Source organism: Trachemys scripta, chromosome 22, assembly GCF_013100865.1.
Source record: "Trachemys scripta elegans isolate TJP31775 chromosome 22, CAS_Tse_1.0, whole genome shotgun sequence".
NCBI lineage: Eukaryota > Metazoa > Chordata > Testudines > Emydidae > Trachemys > Trachemys scripta.
Window position 1 is genome coordinate 14,873,137 of NC_048319.1, and position 24,425 is coordinate 14,897,561.

The window sequence follows — 24,425 nt, forward strand, 5'->3', positions numbered from 1 at the left end:
AAGCTTTCATGGGTAAGAACCTCACTTCTTGCATCTGAAGAAGTGAGGTTCTTACCCACGAAAGCTTATGCTCCCAGTACTTCTGTTAGTCTCAAAGGTGCCACAGGACCCTCTGTTGCTTATTGTCATGTTAGAGCATTTTAAGGGCCTTTGATATGGCATATCACTGCCAGTTTATGTTCCCTCAACCAGAGGGCAAAACTGGCTTCAACAGATAAATCCCATTAAAGAGAATCAACACACATTATTTTAATAAAACCTCAATTAACTTTTAACCTCTCTTTCAATAAAGTAACAACCATAGCACATAGCTGTACCTACACCCATGTGGAGGAGCACAGCCAAACGGCATGTGCATCACACTGCCCATTACTTAGGATAAACAGCATGAGGGCTGGCTGCTCAGGGTGCAGAGTTGTGGTATATGGAACTTTTCATTTCCATCCTCTGGTTTCAGGTCCAGACGGGGGCTGGAAGATACTGCTGTCCAAAGGCTGTTCAATGGATGGTGTGAAATGAGTTGTGGCCTCCCACTTGCACCTGGTGTAAAATTGTCTGTGCACAAAATGGCCGTATAAGCTGGCACTTGGTGGTTCTCTTGAAGCTGCCTCAGCACTTGTGTATTTCCAGACTCTCAAATATTGATTTATATGTACGTTGAACTTTAACTCTGTTTCCTGGCTTTCTGATACTTGGATTGTTGTTTTTTAGTTAGAACACTATTGTAGTGTAGAGAGAATAGATCAGCCAGTGATCTGGGCACTTGTTTGGGACAGGTGAGTTCTGGGTTGAATTCCCTGCTACACCACAAACTTTGGGCTATCTTGGCAATTCACCGAGTCTGTCTGTGCCTCACATTGCCCTCTGTAAAATGGGGGAGATAGCACTGCCTGCCTCACAGGGGTTATGGGATAAGTAAATACATTAATGACAGTGAGGCACTCCGATACTTCGATGAGGGACATATAAATACCTAAGATAGATTTAACAGCCTTATGTTACTGAGATGAGCTCTCAACCTTTCCCCACTAGATATATTTACTATGCTATACAACAGAGGTACTGTATGTTCTGCACTAGAGCTGGCCAGAAAACAAGAATTCAGTTTCGCAAACAATTGTGAGGTTTTGACATTTGTTCTGCATCAGAACGAAAACGAGACCTTTCAAAACTTTTAGTGAAAACCACAAGAGAGAGAGACAAACCACGCAAGAAGAACCAGGTAATTAGGTCACTCATGGGGGATGAGACACAGACTCAAGTCCCTGCTCTGATTCAAGCAGAGAAGGGACTTAAACCTGGGTTTCCCTCATCCCAGATGAGTATCCTGACCCCTGGGCTATTGGCTATTCTGGGATGGCAGTAACTCCCTCTTTCTGGTTTTGACCAGAAATTCCGTCTCTTTGACCCAAGAAACCTTCCCAACAAAAGTTTTGTTGAAACTGATACATTCCCGGGAAAAGTTTTGGTTTCAATTAACCAGCACTGTCTGACAAAACAACGTCTCACTGAAAAACTCCCTCCCCGCTCTCTTCAGCACAGAGGATCCTTATGTACATCGCTCAACAGCGCTGGACATGGGTCAGTGCTGATCTCACTCACGTCCATGTGACTGCACTGGAATTCCTGTTGACTCACACCCTTGCTGGGGAGATCAGACTAGGGCTTTGAGGCTTGTTTCTCTGCATAAACATTTGCTGGTTCCCTGATTTTACTGCTGTGGTCTGTTACCCAGTTACTGGGTACCTATGAGCTGCACTGACCTCCGACGTTGCCAGTCAGTCTTAGATCCCTTCCTTTGCTCCCTGCAGGGCCGGCGCTTCCAATTAGGTGACCTAGGCAGTCGCCTAGGGCACCAGGATTTGGGGGGGTGGCATTTTGCTGCCCTCGGCAGCAATTCGGCAGTGGGGGGTCCTTCCGCGCTCTGGGTGTTCGGCGGCAATTCTGTGGCGGCTCCTTCACTCACTCCGGGACCCGCCGCTGAAGTGCCCCAAAGACCAGGAGCGCGGAAGGACCCCCCGCCGCAGAATTGCCAACGACGACCGGGAGCGCGGAAGGACCCCCGCCTAGGGCGCCAAAAACCCTGGCGCCGCTCCTGGCTCCCTGCATATCTTTCTGCTAGGAGAGGCTGCACTAGCAGTGTTGATGCAATCGACAAGGGCGGGGGCGGGGGAGGGCAATGGAATTCAATGGGTGATGCTTTTCTGAGGCTGCCTGATGGAACCTAGAGGATGGGACTGGGATGGGGCACGGTGGAGCATTTCTGGAGGTAAGGGAATCCCCAAAGAGTCTTCAAGAGTCCCTGAGGCACTCAGCTAGGTGTCCTCAGCCCTTCAGCATTAACCGAAGCAGCCATTTTCCCTTGGTCGTGGTTTTGTTTGTTTTCCTTTGATTCCAATTGAAGCTTTATTCATTTTCATGAAGCAAACAAAGCAAGACCCCTGGAGCATGCACACATAACGACGTCAACCCTGGAAGGTACTTTACTGAGGCCTATCCAGAGTGTTGTGTCATTGTTACACTTCACTAATTCCTAGCTAGACAATTCATTTCTCACGCCTACATGGAACAACCCAAGCTTCCCAAGCAAACCTCCGACAGAAAACATGAGACACCAAGCCACTTCCTGTCTGCACACCAGGCACTGTCAAGTGAGGAATCCTGAGAACACGCTGCTAAGAAAACCCTGACAAGTATTCCTCTGAGCAAGAGCTGCTGAGGTGTTAACATGGGACCAGACTGGTGCATCAGAGATAAGGAAAGGCACGCAAGAAACTTCCCCACCTTGTCCAAGTCACAGCTGCAGACCTTGATCTTGGGCAGCACAGAGGATGCTTCCACAGGATCCACCCTAAGTCAATAGCAGTGGAGCATCAGAATGGAAAACACATGACAAGTATGTATCTAAGATGTTACAACATCTCAGTATGACAGGGGTGGCCAGCCTGAGCCTAAGAAGGAGCCAGAATTTACCAATGTACATTGCTAAAGAGCCACAGGAATACGTCAGCAGTCCCCCGTCAGCTCCCCCCCAGCGCCCAGCGCCTCCTGCCCCGCCAATCAGCTGTTTTGTAGCATGCAGGAGGCTCTGGGGTGGAGGGAGAAGAGCGAGGGCACGGCAGGCTCAGGGGAGGGGGCAGGAAGAGCCAGGGGTTAAGCAGTGAGCACCCCCCAGCACATTGGAAAGTTGGCGCCTATAGCTCCAGTCCCGGAGTCGGTGCCTATACAAGGAGTCGCATATTAACTTCTGAAGCCACCCCTGCAGTATGACCTTATGTGGAGGAACAGCGTGAGGCTGTATAATTCATAGATACATACATTATAAGGCCAGAAGGGAGCCCTGTGATCATCTAGTCTGACCTCCTGCCTTGCACAGGCCAGAGACCTGCCCTGAATTAATTCCTGTTTGAATTAGAGCAGATCTTTTAGAAAAACATCCAAACTTGATTTAAAACTTGCTAGTGTGGAGCATCCACCACAGCCCTTGGTTAATTACCCTCATTGCTGAATATTTACACCTTATTTCAAGTCTGAATTTGTCTAGCTCCAGCTTCCAGCCATTGGATCTCGTTACACCTTTGTCTGCTAGAATGAAGAGCCCTTATTATCAGATTTCTTCTCAGCATTAAGGTATTTATAGACTGTGATCAACCGCAACCTTCTCTTTGTTAAACTAAATAGATGGAGCTGCTTGAGTCTGTCACTATAAGGCATGTTTTTGAATCCTTTAATCATTCTTGTGGCTCTTTGAACCCCCCCCCCAATTCCATCAACATTCTTCTTGAATCATGGAAACCAGAATTGCAACAGGGGTCACACTAGTGCCAAATACAGAGTTAACATAACCGCCCTACTCCTACTTGAGATTTCCCTGTTTATATATCCCAGGATCGCATTAGCACTTTTGGCCACTGTGTTTCATTGGGAACTCATGTTTAGCTGATCATCCACCATGACCCTCAAGTCTTTTCAAAGTCTCTGCTTCCCCGGACAGAGCCCCCATTCCGTAAGTATGGCCTACATTCTCCTTTCCTCGATGTACAACTTTATGTTGGCTGTATTAAAACATGTATTGTTTGCTTGCACCCAGCTTACCAAGAGACCCATATCGCTTTGTATCAGAGACCTGTCCTCTTCAGTATTTACCACTCCCACAATCTTTGTGTCATCTGCAAACTTCATCAGTGGTAATTTTATGTTCTCTTCCAAGTCACTGATAAAAACGTTAAATAGTGTAGGACCAAGAATGGATCCCTGAGGGCCCCATTAGAAACCCAGAGGCTCAGTGATGATTCCATGTTAACAATTACATTTTGAGAGCCTTCCGTTAGCCTGTTTTAAATCCATTTAATGTGTGCCATGTCGAATTTGTATCACTCTAGTTTCCTAATCAAAATGTCATGTGGTAACAAATCAGATGCCTTACAAGAGCCTAAGCAAATTATTGTAACATGTTATCAACCAAACTTGTAATCTCCTCAGAAAAAGATCCAGAGTTAGTTTGATTGGCTCTATTTCCCATAAACCCCTGTTCATTGGCATTAATTCTATTGCCCTCCTTTAATTCTTTCTTAACTGAGTTCTGTATCAGCTGCTCCATTAGGTTGCCCAGGACCGATGCCAGGCTATAATTAAAGACTAACAGACTGCCTACACACAAGGGGACTGAAGTCAGGTTGCACAGGTAACCCTAACTTTGGCATTTCCTTAACCGCGCAGCTTGGAAAGTTCACTTCATTTGCTTTCATCGCAAATTGCTGGGAGGAGGAGAATTCCCCAGTGGGTAATGCTCCAGTGGGATTTGCAAACTTCAGCAACTTGCAGAAGGGACTTTCTTTATTTAAAATGTGCCTCCACATGAGAGCAGTTGTGTGGGGGCAATGGCAGCTCCAGGATACCGCAAAGGAAACATCTAACTCACAAGCCTCTGCAAACGCCTCCTTTTGATACTGAAAACTGGATAATGTTCCCCTGAGCTTCATTTCCATTAGCAAGTTCTTTTCACATTCCAGTGAACAAACAGTTCCCCACTGGCTTGTAGCCCTAGTGCTGGGATGTATTGTTGTAGTGTGTGGGACAGCTGTGATGGAGCCATACCTGATCAATGGCTCCATGTCTAGTTGGCAGTAAGTATCAAGCAGAGTGCCCCAAGGGTCGGTCCTGGGGCTGGTTTTGTTCAATATGTTCATTAATGATCTGGAGGATGGCGTGGACTGCACTCTCAGAAAGTTTGCAGATGACACTAAAATGGGAGGAGTGGTAGATACCCTGGAGGATAGAGATAGGATACAGAGGGACCTAGACAAATTAGAGGATTGGGCCAAAAGAAACCTGATGAGGTTCAAAAAGGACAAGTGCAGAGTCCTGCACTTAGGACGGAAGAATCCCATTCACTGTTACACATGAGGGACCAAATGGCTAGGAAGCAGTTCTGCAGAAAAGGACCTAGGGGTTACAGTGGATGAGAAGCTGGATATGAGTCAAGAGTGTGCCCTTGTTGCCAAGAAGGCTAACGGCATTTTGGGCTGTATAAGTAGGGGCACTGCCAGCAGATTGGGGGACATGATTATTCCCCTCTATTCGACATTGGTGAGGCCTCATCTGGAGTACTGTGTCCAGTTTTGGGCCCCACACTACAAGAAGGATGTGGAAAAATTGGAAAGAGTCCAGCGGAGGGCAACAAAAATGATCAGGGGTCTGGAGCACATGACTTATGAGGAGAGGCTGAGGGAACTGGGATTGTTTAGTCTGCAGAAGAGAAGAATGAGGGGGGATTTTATAGCTGCTTTCAACTACTTGAAAGGGGGTTCCAAAGAGGATGGATCTAGACTGTTCTCAGTGGTGGCAGATGACAGAACAAGGAGTAATGGTCTCAAGTTGCAGTGGGGGAGGTTTAGGTTGGATATTAGGAAAAACTTTTTCACTAGGAGGGTGGTGAAGCACTGGAATGGGTTACCTAGGGAGGTGGTGGAATCTCCTTCCTTAGAGGTTTTTAAGGTCAGGCTTGACAAAGCCCTGGCTGGGATGATTTAGTTGGGAATTGGTCCTGCTTTGAGCAGGGGGTTGGACTAGATGACCTCCTGAGGTCCCTTCCAACCCTGATAGTCTATGATTCTATGATTCTGATAGGAAAGCTCAGTTTACAGAGACCCATTCATTTTACTCTGGCAAACACTTGGGACCTCAGCCCAGAGTCACACTAGCGAGCAGATGATGCTGTCATTGCATTATTGTTCATACCACTCCTGCCCTGCATCCCATCAAAAGCAAAAAGCTGTTAAACTCTCTATATCACTTGTATATGTAATTATAAATACATATAATTCATATGCATTATAAAAAGATCATTGCTTTATAGATTTTAAGGTCAGAAGAGACTAGTCTAATCACTCAGCCTGACCTCCTAGATAACACAGGCCAGAGAACCTCACCCAACGATTCCTGCATCAAGCCTGTTCACTAGAAGAAGGCTAGACAACTGGAGATGTAACATGAAAGGTAGGAAATGTTATCATATATTTATAAGCTTCTTTTGGTTAATTATCATATCACCAATTGCCCTGAAAAAAGTTCTAACTACAGAATATACAAAATCTGTAGGAGTCTGGAGGATAAGGGAGGGGGATTCGTAATCTGTAGCTGCTATTTAATCAGATAAGTATCCCAGAAGGCTCTGGTTCCTGCACAGATCTCTGTCCTGTCTTCCCAGGAGCTGAGTGTGCCTGTTAGTTATATATTGTATGGCTGTCTGGCATATCCCGCAGTGACGTCACAGTATCTCGTGTGACCTCTTGTGGCTTGTACATAAGATCTGTGAAGAGCAAGGTTGTGAAAAGATGTCACATGGTGATGTGTAGGCTCCCATTGAAGACTTGGGTATCACGCGTGGCCCTTTTTTCAATCCGTTTTTCTGCATCTGTCTTTCCTTGTTTGTTAGTTATATATTATACACAGCTGAATGACTCCACAGCACTTTCCAGGGGAGAACGCATTGGACAGTATGTATCTCTCACATAAAGTGCAAGCTTTAACTACAGTCTCCATACGCTTCAGACCATTCACGAATTCCAACGAAACCATCACACAGCACTCACCATGCAAACATAGAGGCTGCGCTAGTTTCCTGTCACTTTCTACCACCCACTCAATTCCTTGCAGAGAGCAAGCATTGTCTCAGTGTCACTTCAGCCCTTTCAAGCACCATCCCCATTACTAACTGCGTGAGCATTTCAGAGAATCTGCTCTAGCTGTTACTGCCATTTCCCTTTGCTCTCAGTTATCATCTCCCCTCACATTACACTGAGCTTGGCTGGACATTCCTTCAGCCCATGCCGGCAGCCTTTTTGTTAACACGGTGCATGATGCTGGGGTGTATTTGTTCTAAACAAGGAAGCCTTAGTGTGGTTGCAACCCAAGAGTCCATTGAGTCCATTGTGGCTGCAACCCAAGAGTCGAGAGTCCCTCACGCGAATGGGCGATCTGTGAGCAAAGTGCTGGACCAGCTGTGCTCCATTCCATTCCCTGAGCAATGCTGAGCAGCCGGGATCCCTGCACTAGTCATTAATGGTCCCAAGGCTCAGTACTGCAACTGAGGGTGCAGAGAAGCCGCAGCCAGGCCCCTTTTCATGGCAACGCCCCCCATGCTGGCTCTGCGCAAGCTCTGCTCTCTTTGCTGGGAAGATCATCCCATGGCTGTCTATGCCAGGCCAGATTTCCAAATGTGCTTGGCACTCCTGAGCCCCCACTAAATCAACAGAGAGTGTTCCCCCAGCCCCTGGGAGCCACTGCAACTGCTGAGCTCTATGAAACCTGTCCCTTTGGCTCGATAGCTCCTTTGCTCCAGTCTTGCAAAGCAACGTGCCAGTCAGTGCAGCCAAGGATTGGGGCCCAGCAATTCTGCATCATAGGGCAGCCCAACCATTGAGGCTTTCCAAAATAACCCACAAATCTTCCTCCTGGCCTGTGGGTAAGATCTGGACTTGAGAGGGGCAGTGACAGCTTGTCATGTCTCTGAAGGGACTTAGCTGGACGTATCCCATCTGCTCTGGGAGTTTGGCAGTGGTAAAGGCTACTGCTTCAGGGCTGAGTGTGCCACCACATCATACAGCGCTGCTCTCTCTCTCTCTCACACACACATACACACACACACACACACACAGAGTTGGCGTCACTGATACTTCAGGCTCTGCCTCAATAAGAGAAAAAGAACAAATAAAGTAAACATACCTAATCCTCATTCTATGGGCCCCCCTAGAGCTGTTAATTTGAGAAATTTACTCTTTCAGGTGAAAGATCCATGCAGTGACCCAGCTGCATAGCGTGCATTCCAGAAGAGGGCTCTAAAACTTCCCAGGCAGAACAGTTGTTTGGTTATCCATTCCTGGGCCCTGGATCCTGTAAGAAGCAACAGGATAAAGGACCCTGGTTTGGGTTTGTTCACTATCAGCTCAGAAGCAGTAGATGCCCTCTGATTCTGGGAGCTCCAGACTTCTAATGTTGAGCAAGTAGGCTCCCATGTGAAAATATTTCTGCTCTTTCTATTCTTTCCAATGACTCTTCAACATGACTTTGAAGATCTCAGTTCAGCCTAGATTATGCAGCTCAATCCTTGATGTAGTAAAGGTCACTTTTCTAATTCCCCTCTTCAGTAGGCTCAGCATGCAGACTGATCTTCTCTGCAGAAATTGTTGTAATTTTGGGCACTATATTAATTCAGCATTTCCATGCTCCACCAATCTATCAGTCATTCAGGCACATGGTTGCAAACGGAGCAACACCCAGCAGGGGGGTCTTTAGTCTATAATGCCAATATTTTCACACTTGGGTACCTTAGGCTAAGCACTCATGGTAAAGCCTATTTAGCCACCAAATACCTTTGGGATCAGCCTATTTAGCTGCCATTAAGGTCGGTGATGAAAATGAAACCAACACTTTGATTTAGCTGTCTGAATACAGAGCTAGGTCCCTAACTTTAGACACCCAAGTATGAAAATTTTAGTCTTGATTTTGTAGGAAAGGTAGCCAGCTGCATTTGTATCAAGATCCATATGCATAGCAGAATGAAGCTACGCCTAGCCTGAAAAGGAGACCTTGGCTAATGCTGTTTGACTATTTTAAATTCCAACATGTACACAGGAAAGAGAGGAGATCCGGTAGAGCTGGTCACTAACTATGACCATCTAAAAATCCAACACACATTGCTGGAGCTGCCAAGCTATGAACTATAATTCTATTAGGGAAGGACAATGCAAATTGTACTCAACTGAGAAATTTTTTTTTTTAGAAAGAAATCCAATCTTGAATTAGAGATACCAGGTAACGGACTATCCACTGCACCCCTTGGAAAGCTGTTTCAATCACTAATTACCATCATTGTTACAAACATGCACCTGTGACGGGTTGAACCTCCCATCCGGGGTGCCACCTGATGTGCTGGTGTCCCCTGCATCTGCCTGTTACACCAGCCTGGACTTCCTCACCCTATCCTTACTTCCCTTGCCTGACATAAGCAAACAGAAAATAACAAACCAGTAACACTTTGTCTGTTCTCTAGCCAACATGCTTAAAACTCACTAGAAATCACTGCCAGTGTCTTAGTGCAATAAGCTGTGCGCATTACCCTGCTCGCTGCACCACCGTGTCTCAGCCTGGACTCAGCTCCCGCCTTTCCCTTCAAGTATTTTTAGCAATCTTCCTTCTTGGATGGAGATAGGGTGACCAGATATCCCTATTTTATAGGGACGGTCCCCATTTTGGGGTCTTTTTCTTATATAAGCTCCTATTACCCCCCTAGGATGACCAGACGTCCTGATTTTATCGGGACTGTCCCGATATTTGCTTGTTTGTCCTGCATCCTGACCGATGTTCGGTCGGGATGCGGGACAAACAAGCAATTTTGCCGTCCGCTCTGGCGCACAGGCGGAGCCCGGAGGGGCTTGCACCCCCCCCGCCCTGACACCGCCCCCTCTTTCCCCCATTGGATCCCTACCCAAATCCCCTCCCTGGCCCCGCCCCCCCCCCGCCCCACCCCCTCACTGCCCCATTGGATCCCTCCCCCAAATCCCCGCCCTGGCCCCGCCCCCAGCCCAACCCCCTCACTGCCCCAGTGGATCCCTCCCCAAATCCCCGCCCTGGCCCCGCCTCTTTCCCAAGCACACCGCATTCCTCCTCCCTCCCAGGCTTGCGCTGATCAGCTGTATGGCGGCGCAAACGCTGGAGAAAGGGGGTGACACCAGCGTGCATGGTGCGGCCATGAAGAAGCTAGGGCCAGGGCAGGGATTTGGGGAGGACAAAATTGCTTGTTTGTCCAGTGTCCCGAGCCGCGTGAAGGTGGGAGAGGCTACGGGGCGCCCAGCCAGGCCGCCAGTGCCGTGCCCAGACCCCGCGCCTGAGGGGCAGAGCTGCTGCCCACCGGCCCCCTCCCCTGGGACGGCTGGCAGCCCCCATTCCTCGAGGGCTCCCATGTCCCCCGGCCCCTTTGCCCAGCTGTTGCACGTGCCGTGCCCTGCCCCGAACCCCCCAGGGCCGCAGCGCAGGGACGGGCTGCGGGCAGGTCGGTGCTACAGGCCGTTCTTGTACATGGGGACAGACTCGCCCCACGCGCAGGGCAACTTGGTGGAGTCACAGCGGCCGCAGGCTGAGCATGCCCCAGCCGCTCACTTCCTAATCCCGGGATGCTCTGTGCTGCAGGGCAGAGCTGCCGCTTGGCCTGAGATATGCAGGAGGCCAAAGTGAGCAGAGTGGTCCTTTCTACACTGAATATCTATTACTATGTGCTACAGAGGCATTTCAACATGAAACACAAGGAGACCCCATTTTGTACAGGATAAAATTAACAGTTTCCCAAGAATGGCCTAAAGGGAGAGGAGAGTTAGGGTATGTCTACACTACCCGCCAGACTGTCAAGTAGTGATCGATCTATCAGGAATCGATTTTATCGTATCTATTCTAGACGCGATAAAATCGATCCCCGAGTGCTCTCCCATTGACTCTGGTACTCCACCGCCGCGAGAGGCGCAAGTGGAGTCGACGGGGGAGCGGCAGCAGTTGACTCAGCGCCGTGCACATGGTAAGTAGACCTAAATATGTCGACTTCAGATATGCTATTCTCATAGCTGAAGTTGCGTATCTTAGGTCGATCCCCCCTCCCATTGTAGACCAGGGCTAAGACTCCAAACTGAGACCCCACTGGCCTTCTCGGGAGTAAATCATGAAGGAGGACACTGTTCTGCAAGGAGGAGAGGAGGGGGACCTCATCAGCAAGACTGAGAAACCAAATGCTTGGTACATGTATAGCAATTACCTAGATATGGAACAACGTAAGCAAAGGACAAGAGATACTTCATTATAGCCAGGGACAAGTGTTCAGATAACATTGTAATTGTATATCCTACATGGAATTGTAAACATCAGTGAGGCTCCGTGGTCAGGAAAATTCAGAGACCACGGCAAAGGCTGGGGAGAGCCAACCAGAATTTAATAAGACCAGCTGTTGACCCCATATCAACCCTGAAAGGGTTAAGGAAGCACGGAAAGGATCAGACAGTGTGATAATAATAAATATATGGAGATATACCTGTCTCATAGAACTGGAAGGGACCCCAAAAGGTCATCAAGTCCAGCCCCCTGCCTTCACTAGCAGGACCAAGTACTGATTTTGCCCCAGATCCCTAAATGGCCCCCTCAATGACTGAACTCACAACCCTGGGTTTAGCAGGCCAATGCTCAAACCACTGAGCTATCCCTCCCGCACAAGAGGGGATTAGGCTGGAGGAGCAACCCCTGACTGGAGGGTGAAGCTCAGCTGAGCAGGTGTGAGCTGGGCTAGTATGAAGCCAGGAAGCTGGGCACTGAAAAGGTGGCAATGAGGAAGCCTGCAGCCACCCTTGGTGCACTGAAGAGGGAAAGAGGGAACCCTGGGAAAGAGCAAGACCCTGGGAACCTGGCCCTGAAGGAAGGGTGTATACTCCAAAGGGGAAACGCCATAGTGGCATGGCCGGGGTGAGGATGGGAGTCACAAAGAGGAAGCTGCAGCTCCTGGAGTGAGAGAGGATCCGCAGCATGAGAGAGAGGACAATGGGGTGGAGAGACCACCGGGAGAGGCGATGGACATGGAAGAGAGCTATTGCCCAGGGCAGCCGGAATGAGGTGCTACCTGCAGTGGGTGAGTACCCAGGACACCCCCGTTTGTGGTTAATGATTTTTACCAATACTCTCAATCCATGGAACAAAGACAAGTAACAGCATAATGATTACCTCTCATCAAAATCACACTTTTCAAGGTGGAGAACCCCAACGGTTCTCATCTCTAGTAACCCAGCCCAGCACTGACCCAGGTAACCCAGGCCAGTATGAACCACAGACTTGACAAGGTCAGACTTGACAAAGCCCTGGCTGGGATGCTTTAATTGGTGATTGGTCCTGCTTTGAGCAGGGGGTTGGACTAGATCAGGGGTTGGCAACATTTCAGAAGTAGTGTGCCGAGTCTTCATTTATTCATTCTAATTTAAGGTTTTGCGTGCCAGTAATACATTTTAATGTTTTTAGAAGGTCTCTTTTTATAAGTCTATAATATATAACTAAACTATTGTTGTATGTGAAGTAAATAAAGTTTTAAAAATGTTTAAGAAGCTTCATTTAAAATTAAATTAAAATGCAGAGCCCCCCGGACCGGTGGCCAGGACCCGGGCAGCGTGAGTGCCACTGAAAATCAGCTTGCGTTGCCGCCTTCGGCACGCGTGCCATAGGTTGCCTACTCCTGGACTAGATGACCTCCTGAGGTCCCTTCCAACCCTGATATTCTATAATTCTATGATTCTAACCCAGCCCAGTACTGACCACAGGTAATACACTCCGGTACTGGGCATGGGTACCCCAGCCCAGCACTGACCCCGGTTAACCCAACCCTGTACTAACCCCGGGTAACCCAACCCAGCACTGACCCCGGTTAACCCAACCCTGTACTGACCCCGGGTAACCCACCCAGCACTGACCCCGGTTAACCCAACCCAGTACTGACCCTGGGTACCCCAGCCCAGCACTGATCCCGGTTAACCCAACCCTGTACTGACCCCAGGTAACCCAGCCCAGTACTGACCCCGGGTACCCCAGCCCAGCACTGACCACGGGTAACGTACTCCAGTACTCAAGCATGTCAGAACAGAATTCACAAATGCCTCATTCATTTGAAATTGGTAAAGTTAAAGCAGTACATTGCCTACTGTGAACTTGGTAATAGATGTGGTATATAGTTATTTCTGTCAATGGAGGGAATAAGCTACACCAGGATAGTTCTGTAGGCCCCTTAATATCATCCACTTTAGGGGTTGTATTAAATTAACTATATTGGTATAAAAACTGTGTGTAGAGCAGGCCCAGGAGCTGCCAGTGTGATACAGTGTTTCCTCCCCAGCTACGCGGACAGCGAAAGCGGACGTGAACACAGGGAGCTCTGGTAGCGCTGCGAGAGCTTACAGCACAGCAAAAGAAAGAACGACATTAATGGGTGGACAGAAAAGTGTGTGTTTCCCACTATATCTCTGTTCTGAGCCCTAAGCAAATTCCAGACTTAGGAGTAAAACTGGAGGAAAGACAAAGGAAACACCTTTTTCCAACAAACCCTGACCGGCGGCCAGGGCCTCCAGCGGAGACTCAACGGGCGCCAACAGGAGCCATTGACCCATGACCCTGCACTGTGGAAAGGGACAGTCAGAGTTACCACATTTACTTGAAACACCTGAGCTCTCCCTGATCCCTAGGGGAGACGGAGGTGAAGCCGGGGCTCCTCCAGGCAGAGGCACAGATAGGAGAGGCTGTGTCAGCACCAGCAGGACCCCTGCTGGTACTCACACTGCGCAGGCCCCCAAGTGCAGAATCACTACAGGCACCAACCCCAGCGGCATCTGGCTGAGGCCACTATGTGATGAGCTGGGAACATGCCTGTTCAGCTGATGAATTCTGTGGGAGATTATGGATCCTGTGCCTGTGTCTGGCTGCAAACTCCATTCTGAATATGCAGCCTTTTGCCTTCCCTGTGGTCTGTTTGTCTCCATGTTGGGTTGAAAGTTCCAAAAGCTGGTGGTAAAAGACTGACAGTGGAGGGGGATTGACCCTTAAGTAGCCAGTTGTTGGACATCTATCCACCCTAGCCAAAGACTGGTCCCTGCCCAGAACTGGTTTAGTAAAGGCAGGTCATCTTGGCAATGAAATCACCTGGCAGAGGTCTGTGCTCATGTGGGGAAACTGACAAGGGGAACACCTGACGGGGGCTGATGGTTTCAAAAGGAGAGAAACTGGTCTGCTCGGGGGACCATTTTCTTCAGTTCATGTGGAAGAGAGAGAAGCCACCAGTCAGGGGCGGTTCTTGGCACCAGCAAAGCAAGCAGGTGCTTGGGGCAGCCCATTTGCAGTGGCGGCAGCCGGCAGGGAGCCAGCATGGGAGCTGAGAACCAACAGGGGGCCCTGGGAACTATAGTTCCTTGGTTAGCTCCCTGCCTATAGAGCCAGCCCTGGATCAGGGAAAGAACTACATTTCCCGGCATTCCCCTGGCCGCTATCAACAGGAAAGGGAGGGGGAGGGAGTATGGTAGCTGAAACCTCATGCTGCAGCTTGCTGCGAATGGAGAGCTCACTGCTAGAACGGGGTGGCACTGTGAACGGGGAACAAGTATGCCCAAGGAGTAGAAGGCTTTGCCCCAGATATCCCCTTCAGAAGACATCCTCAGCCTGGATTAGGGATACTGGTGTGACCTCACCTTGCAGCCCCCAAAGAAAGAATTGGGTGGACTAAAGGGACAGTGCCTCTCTCTATCTGAAGCCTAGCAAGGGAGGTACGTGGATCCCACTAGAATTTAAAATGAAAAGTAAGGGAGGGGAGGCTCTGGACCTGGGCAGCTTTAGATACAGTACAAGGCACGTAGGAGGATTTCCACTTCTGAGCCATGGAAGCAGAAATTGACTTTTCCTTTTCAGATTTAGCTAATATTCAGAAAGGGAATCTAGCACCTGCCTTCCAGATTTGAACACCCACAAAATTCAGGAGTGCTCAAGCTCAATTTGGGCAGCTGTTACTTCATTTCTCCCAAATCAAATATACTGATCCACTGTAACTTGCTGTAGAAAAAGTAGGATAAAATTGAGCAAGAAATGCTTCCCAGTGGTTATTAGGACTGGAATTGCTATTTTCAACAGCCATTGCCTTTTTTTTTTAGTTTTATTTGTTTAAAAGGAAGACAGTGATATGGCATTGGCAAATTCCCCATAGAAACAAAGAGTGGAACAAAAAAATAATAAAGGCACCTCAACTTTTCCTCATTTATGGAGGACAGTCTTATAATATGCATCCAGATAGAGCCAGCCCTGCCACCAGACAGCAGCTTACATGAGGATGGGACACCTGGCCTGCTCATACAGTGCAGGACCCATAGTTCCCCATGGACTCACAAAAGACTAGTGAGTTAGAAAGTGAGGAACTTTGCATTTTGGATACGTTATTGTCCAGTATGATCTGCGCTTTCCTGCGTTTTCCATGATTAAATGCGAAGAGCCCAAAGATGCTCTACTGCCCCACGTGTCCGTGCGTGTTGACAGCTTCACAACTGCTGCGTGCCCCTGAGAGAGCTAAACTGTGAACCAGGATCTGGCCAGCCGCTGGGGGAGTTCTGGGAGAGCAGTGTGTTTAGTGCTTGGGAGTCCGAAGGGTCAGCGTTGTGCCCAGGGACTAGCTGGCTGCACAGTGGGTTCTGACACTTGGAGGAGGGTGCCAGATAGAGGGTCTATGCCCGGAAAGGGAGTCCCAGCCGGGACCCAGACACGGGGGCAGTGGTTGGACTGGTCAGGTTCCAGGTGCTTGAAAAGCCCAGGAGATCCAGGGCACAGAGGCTTGGATTCCCTCAGAGCCGTGCTCATGCGTAGCCAGGAAGAGGCGCTCGCTAGCATTTGTGATGACACTATAATCAGCCGGAAGTAGCCATATCCTGTGAAAGCCAGCCCAGAACCTCCAGCCTGGAACAAGCCCAGCTGGCCCAGCAGAGCACTTGCCCACGTTAGTGTCTCTCAAAGTGAGGCATTAGTGGAAATACAGTGACCCCTGGGGAGGAAGTGAAGCAGGGGAGTTACCAAGTGCCTCGCGTAGGAGTGCAGGTTTGCATGTCAGATTGCCTTGGGTGAACCAGATGTTATGGGAAGGCTGAGTAGAGTCAGCCTGGGCCGGACACTCTTGCCTTCTCTCTTGCCCACTTCTGAGTCCATTGGTGAACATTACACTGCATGCATCCCTCTGTGGCCTACAGCCAGGGGGGAAAGATTCCCAAAGCACTGCCCTCTCTATGGGGAGCCCCGCACAGATGCTAATGTGCTCTGGAATAATCATCATCCGGGCTCCCAAAGGCAGCATTTGAAGGGCGGGGCTACATTAAATGCTGCCAGGGAGAAGTGGTCCTCCAGTCATGGGTCCATGGAATATCCAGTTTCCACGGACAAGCGCAATTTTCCAGCAGTTTTGCTCCACTAACAAGGACGAATACCCCTTCATTTTTCCTTAAGAATGATCCTGTTCATTTCTGAAATCAGAGGGCCACAGAAGTGACTAGGAAAGAGCTGCGTGGTTAGAGCTGGTGCACTCCACCAGGAAAGGATGCAGGGATGCTCCCAACAGCACGGGGATCGCTCCCTTCCCAACAGGCCAGCGACTGATCATTCGCTCATGCTCTCTCTCTCTCTCTCTCTAGCCTGATCCTATTCCCATTGAAGGGAATGGCAAAAATCCTGGGGCCTGATTCTCCATTGCCCTGCACCTCCATTGCAGCTACACCAGTGCAAAGTGAGTGCAAAGCTGCCAGAAGTATCTAACTAAAAACATTTTACACCCACTCTGCACTGGTGTAAGTGATGACGCAAGGTGCAGGCAACAATATTGTCTTCAGTGGGCCAGGATCAGATTTGAAGGCTGCGTCTTCACTAGAAATGCTGCAGTTCTGCAGCTGTGCTGCTGTAGTGCCAATGTATTCGCTACCTACACTGACACTGACGGGAGGGGTTCTCCTGACAGGGGTTCTCCTGTCACCGTAGGGAGTCCACCTCCCCGAGAGGCAGCAGCTGGGCCAACTGAAGAATTCTTCCATCGACCCAGTCCTGTCCACACTGGGGGTAGCTCAGGGGTGTGGATTCTTCACTCCCCTGAGCGACGTAGCTGCATCGACCTAACTTTTTAGTGTAGACCTGGCCTAAGGCACCATCAGGCCCCACAGTGTTGTATGGACAGATTCTGCTATCATGAAATGCAGTGTAAATCCAGAGTAGCCATTCACAGATTCATAGCCATGGCCTTCATTAGCTGGAGGGACACATTCAAGTCAGTGAGTCACTCCAGAACATAAGAACGGCCATACTGGGTCAGACCAAAGGTCCATCTAGCCCAGTATCCTGTCCTCTGACAGTGGCCAATGCCAGGTGCCCCAGAGGGAATGAACAGAACAAGGAATCATCAAGTGATCCATTCCCTATTGCCCATTCCCAGCTTCTGGCAAACAGAGGCTAGGGACACCATCCCAGCCCATCCTGGCTAATAGCCATTGATGGACCTATCCTCTGTGAATGTATCTAGTTCTTTTTTTAACCCTATTATAGTCTTGGCCTTCACAACATCCTCTGGCAAGGAGTTCCACAGGTTGATTGTGTGTTGTGTGAAGAAATATTTCCTTTTGTTTGTTTTAAACCTGCTACCTATTAATTTCATTGGCTGACCCCTGGTTCTTGTGTTATGTGAAGGTGTAAATAACACTTCCTTATTTACTCTCTCCACACCAGTCATGATTTTATAAACCTCTATCATATCCCCCCTTAGTTGTCTCTTTTCCAAGCTAAAAAGTCCCAGTCTTATTAATTTCTCCTCATATGGTAACCGTTCCATACCCCTAATCATTTTTGTTGCCCTTTTCTGAACCTTGTCCAAGTCCAATTTATCTTTTTTTGAGATGGGGCGACCACATCTGCACACAGTATTCAAGGTGTGGGCATACCATGGATTTATATAGAGGCACTATGATATTTTCTGTCTTATTATCTGTCTTAATGATTCCCAACATTCTTGAGTGGATGATTTCAGAGAACTAGCCACAGTGACTTCAAGATCTCTTTCTTGAGTGGTAACAGCTAATTTAGACCCCATCATTTTATATGAATAGATGGGATAACACTGAGAGTGACACTGATGTGCCTGAGGGCAGAGTTTGGCCTGTTGCCCGCACATCTTCCCAAGTCTGAGGCCTGGTCTACACCTAACACTTAGGTTGCCCTAACTATGTCATTCAGGGGCATGACAAATTCTCACTTCAGAGAGATGTGAGTTAGGCAGACCTAAGCCCCGGTCTAGACATAGCTAGATCGATGGACCTAGCTATCACCTCTCAGAGCGGTGGATTAAGGATCGTTATGGAGAAAGTGCTTTTGTTGATGTAGGAAGCGTCTACACTATGGCATCACAGTAGCACAGCTGCAATGCCATAGCTGTGCCACTGTAGCATCTATAGTGTGGACATAGCCTAAGCCTGCTCCCTGACTGCCTTGCACCAGATCCTAGGGGTGTAAAATGCCCCCGTCCCCCTCCATCCGGATGGCAGCATTGTAGGAGCACTCTGCTGCCCTGCGGCCACTGACACCTGTGCAAGGCAGTGCCAAAGCAGCTGGTGCTCGGCACTCTGCTGCCAGTGACTTTTCTCATGCTATGAACATGGTCCAAACAGTAACATCTTTTCAGGGCGGAAAAGATGGGGCAGTCCAGAGAGGAAGATGGGGCAGTCCAGAGAGGAAGATGGGGCAGCCGAGAGAGGAAGATGGGGCAGCCGAGAGAGGAAGATGGGGCAGCACAGAGAGGAAGATGGGGTAGCCGAGAGAGGAAGATGGGGCAGCCGAGAGAGGAAGATGGGGCAGCACAGAGAGGAAGATGGGGTAGCCGAGAGAGGAAGATGGGGCAGTCCAGAGAGGAAGATGGGGCAGCTGAGAGAGGAAGATGGGGCAGCTGAGAGAGGAAGATGGGGCAGTCCAGAGAGGAAGATGGGGTAGCCGAGAGAGGAAGATGGGGCAGCACAGAGAGGCAGGAAATAGATTTCAAATGAAAATAAATGAAGATTCTTTTCTGATATTCCCCACGGATGCTCTGAGGCAGGCTGAAGAAAGGATGCAGAAACTCCCTACACATCTGGCTTTGCTGGGACCCCACTGTGGCCCCAAGTCCCACTCCAGAAGCACAGTGGGTCCTGTGCAGCTTCATGATCACATTCTCGGAGGATGACAGCCTGAGTAGAGAGGTGCTGACCTCTGGGACGCACTCAGCTGAGTCACTCTCATTGAAACAAGAACGTCCACATCAGCTATTTCTTCAATGCCCGAAGCCCCTTTGCAGAGGCAGCAGAGCTGTGCTGAGCTCAGTGCAGTGACTTCGACCCGAGAAGCAGGAGAACCGGACCTGGGGGGTTTCAACACACCCCCATTCCAGGAAAATTAACTACACTTTACCAAGCAGTGACCCCACTGAAATCCAGGGTCCTAATCTGGAAGTGCTGCCCAGTCCCTGAACTGTGGCCCCTGGAGACATTTTACCTCCTGACAGCTGGATGAGCATCTTTTCAAAGGTGTAGCAAGAGCCACTCTCCAGCACAGAAGGTTCTTCTCCATGTCCCTGGAGGCATTTGGCCATTCACATGCCTATGCCTCTAGCCCCTGCAGGGTTGGCAGTGTGCCTCCTCCCTTTCCCTCTCCCTCTCCCCAGCATCACTGTGGCCCCTGAATCCAGCTACCTGATTATTCTTGCTCAGTGGAAACACCCTGCAGCCCCTAACATTGTGCACTAGGGTGAGTGTTTCACGCTGGGAAGGAAAGCTCTGGAATGGCTCAGCAGCGACTGGAATCCCGTTGGGACCTGCTCTGCTGACCCGCGACTCCAGATTCTGTCCGAGGCTCTCAGAGAGTGCAGAGAAGCCAGGATTTCACTTTGCTTGCAACCCTCCCCCTCCTTCGACTTGCCTTCGGGGTGCTGGGAATGTTGGGGGAAGGTCAGAGGGGGTATTGTACATCAGGGCTGGATGCGCTTCTATCAACTGTACTTTGTGAGCCTTTTAAAAAAACAAACTGCACATTTCTAAAGCCTGATGCTGATCTCATTCACCATGTGTGAATCACAAACAGTTCAGTGTGACCCTCCCCCCCAAAAGCACAATCACACAGTAAGAACGAGCACAAGGCAAGGAGTCCGGCAACATTCCAGAGGTGTGAGAGGCCACATGCGAACAGGCTAAATCCCTGCTCTCCTGCCAGCAACAGGTGTTTACTGGGGGACGTATTAGGGAGCATCCCAGCTCCTCAGCCATCCTGCCCCACATGGGCAGAGTCACTCAGAGCTGAGACAACCCACTCTGCACCCTTCCCTACAGCACCTCATGACGGTAAGGCCAGAACTTGGCCTCCAGATTGTGCTGGCTAATAAATACACTCCTGCAGCTTCCCTCTTAGGGCTTGTCTCCATGGGAAAGACTCCAGAGTAAGGAAGGATGTGAATTTGGAGCACTACAACTCTTCCAGGATAGCTCTGTGAATGCTCATTGCAGAAGAGCTATAGCAGACCAGTTATTCTGGCTAGCCTTGTAGACAGACTCTTGGTCTCAGGACCCTATGGCTAGCCTGCCTGTCAGCCCTGGAACTCTTAAAGACAGAGATCTGTGCGCTGTGTCAGATCCAGCTGTGGCTGCCCTCCTCCAAGAGACACAGAAATCAGAATAAAGTGAGAGGTGAGTCCCTGTTCCTGGACTAGCTGATTCCAAGGAAGACAAGAGGATGGGAAATTACAATTCTAGTCCTAAAACAATAACCAACACGCTGGCCTCAGGCATGGACAAGGAAGTCCAGCAGCTCTCACCACTGAAAGAGGGACTAATGAGTAGAGAAACCTTCAGTGTTGCTGCTGCTCAGTGATCCTGTGAGACTCCCACACCCAGAGGTGAAAGGAAGCCGGTACAACACGGTGCGCCGTACTGGACCAGCTTCCCCAGGCGGCAATTTAAAGGGCCTCGGGCTCCCAGCAGCGGCTGGAGCCCCTGACCCTTTAAATCACCGCCTGAGCCCTGCTGCCAGAGCCCCGAGGTAGCAGTGGTCAGGAGCTCCAGCAGTGATTTAAAGGGCCCGGGGCTCCCAGCCGCCGCTACCGCAGTGGAGTCCCAGGCTCCTTAAATTGCCAGCGGAGCCCCGGGGTCCTGGCTACCACCGCTACCCCGAGGCTCCAGCAACGGGGTTCAGGCGGCGATTTAAAGGGACTGGGGCTCCAGCCGCCTCTACTGCCCTGGGCCCTTTAAATCTCCAGCAACTCCAGCAGCGGAGCTCTGGCGGCAATTTAAAGGGCCCGGGGTGGTAGCGGCAGCTGGAACCCCAGGCTCTTTAAATCGCTGCCCGAGCCCCTCTGCCGGAGCTGGTGGAGATTTAAAGGGCCTGGGGTGGTAGCAGCAGCCAGAGCTATGGGCCCTTTAAATTGCCGCCCAAGCCCCGCTGCTGCTACCCCAGGGCTCCGGCAGCATGGCTCTGGTGGCAATTTAAAGGGCCCAGGGCTCTGGCTGCCGCTACCACTCCAGGCCCTTTAAATTGCCGCCGGAGCCCCCTCCGCCTCTGGAGCTGGTAGCTCTGGCAGTGATTTAAAGGGCCCCGGGCTCCCAGCCGCCACTACCGCAGCCGGAGCCCAGGGCACTTTAAATCTCGATTTAAAGGGCCCTGGGATCGAAAAGCTCCGCCTCTTCTGGTTGAGGCCGTGCCCCTTCCCGTTGAGGCCCCACCCCCTGCTCAGGACTCCGTTGTACCAGTAAGTCCTTTAACTTACTTTCACCTCTGCCCCCACCACAAGTGGATATGAGAAAACCTCTTGGGGCAGGGGGTTAAACTCAAGCTTCCTGTAAGAGACAATGGGCCAGATTCCAGGCTGCTGTAACTCCACTGATGTCAGTCCCTAGAGATGAACTTGGCCCAGAGGGTCACTTTCTGCAATTGGTGTAGTTAACCCTGATATGGTGTATTTACCTTTTCATCCTGACGGGCCATCTTCACACATCAGAAAAGCCCAAACACCATCGTTTCTCCTTTTTGCAGGTCATCTTTAAACATTTAAACCAACTTTTTTTGTTGTATTGCAACAAGCCAGACTTTGTCTTTAATTTTCTAGTTTTCTCTCTACTGCTATAATATTGCCAAGAAAATATATCGGGTTTTTTCTAGGTTTTGGATGCCTTGATTTAAGTCGCAGAATGGCTAGATGCAGCAGCTACAAGTGTACACCTTGAAGAGAAAACCTCAGTTCTAGCCTAGGGAAAGTAAGATCCAACAGTTCTCTGGACACTCGGACACAAAGGAAGCCATTGCAATCTACCACTCCAAAGAATGGTTAGTGAGAATCAGCAGCAGAGAGAGAGTCAAATGACCTGACATGTTCAAGGCCCTGTCATACATCCCCGAATAAACTGTTTTCTAGGCATGCATTTCAAAACTTGGACCCAAAGTTACAGGCACATTCACACAACTGTGCATGTAAAATTCATGCTGTGCATGCCAGTCTGGTAGTTGTGTGCACATGTGCAGAGTTTTGGCCCTAACTAGCACTCTTACCTGACATTCATGTGATTTTTACAAATATGCATATACATATCACTCTATTTACAGATACACAGTGCATAGAGACAGGGGGGCACCGTTCTGCTCTGCCTTGTGCAGCTGTGCAAAGCAGCAGAGAGAAGATCCAGGGAGCATCTCCATCCCCAGACACACCCACACAGCACCAGGCCAGGATCCCTTCCTAGCCATCTCCTGAGTGATCTACATGGTACCTGCATGAGGAAGCAGCCAGGGCCCATGCTGTGTCAGACAGGACACCCTGGAGGGTGTATGCATTGCTCCCTTTTCGGAGTTGCCGTAGCTGCATTGCAGAGCATGGTCCTGCCTGCTGCTCTGTGCCTTCCTGCCCATTAGCAGCCAGGAGGGCTAGGAAGCTGCCCTACTGCTGACTCCACTCCACTCTCTCCCTCCAAGGCCAGGACTTTGCCCTGAAGGTTTACGTGGCTTATATTTTTTACAATGGCTAACTCACAGATCACCATGGAAGTAAACTTTTAGCTAGCTGCCTGGTCTGGAGTATCTTGCAGCCTGAAGTTCTGGCCATATTTGTCACAAGCCATGCAGAGTTGAAAGCTGAGAAACTTTCCACCTCACCTCTTCCAGGGATTTATTAAAGTCATCTCAACTTGGAGCTCTGTTGGAGCAAGGATGACATTCCCATGTATTGGAGTCCCCGGTCTCCAGCCTTGGAAGGAATATGAGCAGCCAAGACCTATATTAAAGGCACAGACTTTTAATCGTTCTGTTGAAACTAAATCCCTGGTTAGCTGTGGCCTACTAGCCCTGCTGCCAAGCGAAATATGGATTCCAGGCTACCCAGCACTGGCAGATTGCTGGAAAGTGGCGAATGGCTCTTGTAAAACAGACTCAGAACTGCTTTACAATCTGGCCTGACCCAGACGTCTAGCCAGTTCAGGTTCTAGTGAACAGTGATTCTCTCAAACGCAAGTAAAAGGGGCGTGGCAGCCTTTCAAGGAGTGGACATTTTACTAAATAAAAACGTGACTCAGAAAGCAGGTCTGGCGTCTAGACAGGGGCGATTTACCCCCAGTTTAAAAAAATAAAATAAAATGTTGTTTCGGGCCATGTAGGTCTGTGCACAACTTCTCTCGGTCTGCCTCTTGTGAGAGTGAGACATCTGGCTGAGGTCCTGGCAATGCGTGGCTCTTCGAGGTCACAAGCAGGTAGGGTTACCATACGTCCGGTTTTTCCCGGACATGTCCGGCTTTCTGGTAATCAAACCCCCGTCCAGGGGGAATTGCCAAAAAGCCGAACATGTCCGGGAAAATACCGGCCGGGCACTTCCCCTCCCGCAGCTGCTCTGCTCCTCCCCTGACTCTTCGGCTCTGTTTAAGAGCCAAGCTGCCCGAGTGCTACCGGCTTCGGGCAGCCCCCGTGCCTCCGGACCCCAGCCGCCAGCCGCGCACTTCCCCTTCCGGGCTCCAGCTGCTCTGCTCCGGCGGCACAGGGTCCGGAGGCACGGGGGCTGCCCGAAGCCGGTAGCGCTCAGGCAGCTTGGTTCTTAAACAGAGCCGAAGAGTCAGGGGAGGAGCACAGCAGCCGGAGCCTGGGAGGGGAAGTGCCCGGCCGGGGGCGCAGGGTCCGGAGGCAAGGGGGCTGCCCAAAGCCCGAGCGCTACCGGCTTCATGGTTTGCCGGGCAGCCTCCAGACCCTGTGCCCCCAGCTGGGCGCTTCCTCTCCCGGGCTCCAGCTGCGCTGGGGAAGCGCGGGGCGGGGGCGCAGGGTCTGGGGGCTGCCCGGCAAACCATGAAGCCGGTAGCGCT

The 24,425-nt window shown here is 50.1% G+C and overlaps 1 protein-coding gene across 1 annotated transcript in view; it reads right to left on the minus strand.

The window, feature by feature from the left end:
* The window catches only part of FBN3 (fibrillin 3), a 272,873-nt gene that overhangs the window by 231,237 nt on the left and 17,211 nt on the right, over positions 1-24,425 (minus strand). The window lies entirely within an intron of this gene.